This window comes from Culex quinquefasciatus, chromosome 3 (assembly GCF_015732765.1).
Source record: "Culex quinquefasciatus strain JHB chromosome 3, VPISU_Cqui_1.0_pri_paternal, whole genome shotgun sequence".
Classification (NCBI taxonomy): Eukaryota; Metazoa; Arthropoda; class Insecta; order Diptera; family Culicidae; genus Culex; species Culex quinquefasciatus.
In genome coordinates this window covers 90,534,581-90,538,041 of record NC_051863.1, presented here as the reverse complement: position 1 = coordinate 90,538,041, position 3,461 = coordinate 90,534,581, and the positions used below count along the sequence as shown (strand labels likewise).

Genomic DNA, 3,461 nt, shown 5'->3' with positions numbered 1-3,461 from the left:
ACATTTAAACATTTAAACATTTAAACATTTAAACATTTAAACATTTAAACATTTAAACATTTAAACATTTAAACATTTAAACATTTAAACATTTAAACATTTAAACATTTAAACATTTAAACATTTAAACATTTAAACATTTAAACATTTAAACATTTAAACATTTAAACATTTAAACATTTAAACATTTAAACATTTAAACATTTAAACATTTAAACATTTAAACATTTAAACATTTAAACATTTAAACATTTAAACATTTAAACATTTAAACATTTAAACATTTAAACATTTAAACATTTAAACATTTAAACATTTAAACATTTAAACATTTAAACATTTAAACATTTAAACATTTAAACATTTAAACATTTAAACATTTAAACATTTAAACATTTAAACATTTAAACATTTAAACATTTAAACATTTAAACATTTAAACATTTAAACATTTAAACATTTAAACATTTAAACATTTAATCATTTAAACATTTTAACATTTTTATTCAATAATAGAAACGGCAAAAATATTAAGGGTCACAAAACGAACACGACGCTCCCTAACGAACGCACCATGACACCTAATCTGGGCGACGCTCCCTAACGAACACACCATAGTTGATCGAGCTGTCATCAAGGCTGTCATTTTTTCACCCGCGCGCGTGTTTGATCCTGTTTGTGTGGCGCAGTTGAAATCGAGAATACTCAAGTCGAATCGCGTGTGCTCGTGAATGAAGTTGTTCCGGCGTTCGTTCAACATGGTTCTGATGGACAAATCCACCGGGTCACCGAACCGGAACGGCTCTGGGATGGCGGAATTTTCGCATATTTGGGTGAGTATTTGGAGTTTTGTTGAACTTGGAGAGGGCGGAATCGCACCCGCAACAGCAGCAGGCATTTTCAGGCAAATTTCCCAAGCTATTGGCTGATGCACAAAGTGATTTGTTTACATTTTTTTGGTACCCTCCGCAAACTTCAAGCCATACAAAATTGTTGCCGGATCTTTTACGGAGAGATCCTGAGAAAGATCCGGCAGCAATTTGTTTTGATTTGACGTTTGCTGAGGGTGCGGACAAGTTTGGTTATGTTCAAAGAGAATGGTCAAGGTCAAGTTTGCGAGAGCAATGGTCTGAACAAACTGTGTGTGTTCCTCTTTTTTACAGGGACTTCTTCTACCAGGCCCGGCGCCTGCTGCGGACACTTCCGGCCGGATTTGTTCAGGATGGTCGTTTCGTCTGGAGGCGAAAATCGTTAGGTAAGTTGTGTGTTGATGCTCAACGGTGAACGTCCAAACAACGGTCAAGGAAAAGGTCACGAAAAGAATTTTGTTGAGTGGTACGCAACTGAAAAATAACAGAAACAGAAAGTAGCGTTTGACGTTTATTGGCACGGTGCCTGTGTTAAATTTGTTTTGATGAATAAATAAAATAATAGAATTTGCAAATTTGAATGCCACTGATTATTACAAAGGTTCATATAATTTTGTATTTAATGAAAACATATAGAGCTGCTCATCAGACCGAATCTCAAAATGCTGAATCTTGGAAGGAAATTAGGCAATTAGGATATTAGGAAATTCGGAAATTCGGAAATTAGGAAATTCGGAAATTAGGGAAATAGGAAATTAAGAAATTTGGAAATTAGGAAATTAGGAAATCAGGAAATCAGGAAATTTGGAATTTAGGCAATTAGGAAATTCGGAAATTCGGATATTAGGAAATTCGGAAATTAGGAAATTAGGCAATTAGGAAATTAGGAAATTAGGAAATTCGGAAATTAGGAAATTAGGCAATTAGGAAATTAGGAGATTAAGAAATTAGGAAATTAGGAGATTAGGAAATTAGGAAATTAGGCAATTTGGAAATTAGGAAATTAGGAAATCAGGAAATCAGGAAATTACGAAATTAGGAAATTAGGAAATTTAGAAATTAGAAAAATCGGAAATTAGGAAATTGGGCAATTAGGAAATTAGGAAATAAGAAAATTAGGAAATTGGGAAATTAGGAAATTAGGAGATAAGAAAATTAGGAAATTAGGAAATTAGGAAATTAGAAAATTGGGCAATTAGGAAATTAGGAAATTAGGAAATTAGGAAATTAGGAAAATAGGAAAATAGGAAATTAGGAAATTTGGAAATAAGGAAATAAGGAAATAAGGAAATAAGGAAATTAGGAAATTAGGAAATTGGGCAATTAGGAAATTAGGAAATAAGGAAATTAGGAAATTAGAAACTGAAAATTAGGAAATTAGGAAATTAGGAAATAAGGAAATTAGGAAATTAGGAAATTAGAAAATTAGGAAATTAGGAAATTGGGAAATTAAGAAATTAAAAAATTTAACAATTAAGAAATTACAAAATTAGGAAATTAGGAAATTTGGAAATTAGGAAATTAGGATATTAGGAAATGAGGAAATTTAGAAATTTAGAAATTAACAAATAATAAAATTAGAAAATTAGGAAATAATGAAATTAGGAAATTAGGAAGTTAGGAAATTAGGAAATTTAGAAATTAGAAAATAGGAAATTAGAAAATTAGGATATTAGGAAATTTTGAAATTAGGAAATTGGGAAATTAAGAAATTAAAAATTTAACAATTAAGAAATTACAAAATTAGGAAATTAGGAAATTCGGAAATTTGGAAATGAGGAAATTAGGATATTAGGAAATGAGGAAATTTAGAAATTAACAAATAACAAAATTAGGAAATAATGAAATTAGGAAATTAGGAAATTGGAAATTTGGAAATTTAGAAATTAGAAAATAGGAAATTAGAAAATTAGGATATTAGGAAATTTTGAAATTAGGAAATTGGGAAATTAAGAAATTAAAAATTTAACAATTAAGAAATTACAAAATTAGGAAATTCGGAAATTTGGAAATTAGGAAATAAGGATATTAGGAAATGAGGAAATTTAGAAATTTAGAAATTTAGAAATTAACAAATAACAAAATTAGAAAATTAGGAAATTAGGAAGTTAGGAAATTAGGAATTCAGGCAATTAGGAAATTAAGAAATTAGAAAATTAGAAAATTAGAAAATTAGGAAATTAGAAAATTAGAAAATTAGAAAATTAGAAAATTAGAAAATTAGAAAATTAGAAAATTAGAAAATTAGAAAATTAGAAAATTAGAAAATTAGAAAATTAGAAAATTAGAAAATTAGAAAATTAGAAAATTAGAAAATTAGAAAATTAGAAAATTAGAAAATTAGAAAATTAGAAAATTAGAAAATTAGAAAATTAGAAAATTAGAAAATTAGAAAATTAGAAAATTAGAAAATTAGAAAATTAGAAAATTAGAAAATTAGAAAATAAGAAAATTAGAAAATCAGAAAATTGGAAAATAAGAAATTTAGAAAATTAGAAAATAAGAAAATTAGAAAATTAGAAAATTAGAAAATTCGAAAATTCGAAAATTCGAAAATTCGAAAATTCAAAAATTCAAAAATTCGAAAATTTG

General features: G+C 27.3%; 1 long non-coding RNA gene across 1 annotated transcript; it reads left to right on the top strand.

The window, feature by feature from the left end:
• The first annotated feature begins 641 nt into the window (after positions 1 to 641).
• Positions 642 to 1,450, top strand: LOC119769953. Its single transcript, XR_005278592.1, has 2 exons — positions 642 to 833; positions 1,164 to 1,450. It is a non-coding gene; the product is annotated as an uncharacterized LOC119769953 (long non-coding RNA).
• The last annotated feature ends 2,011 nt before the right edge of the window (positions 1,451 to 3,461 follow it).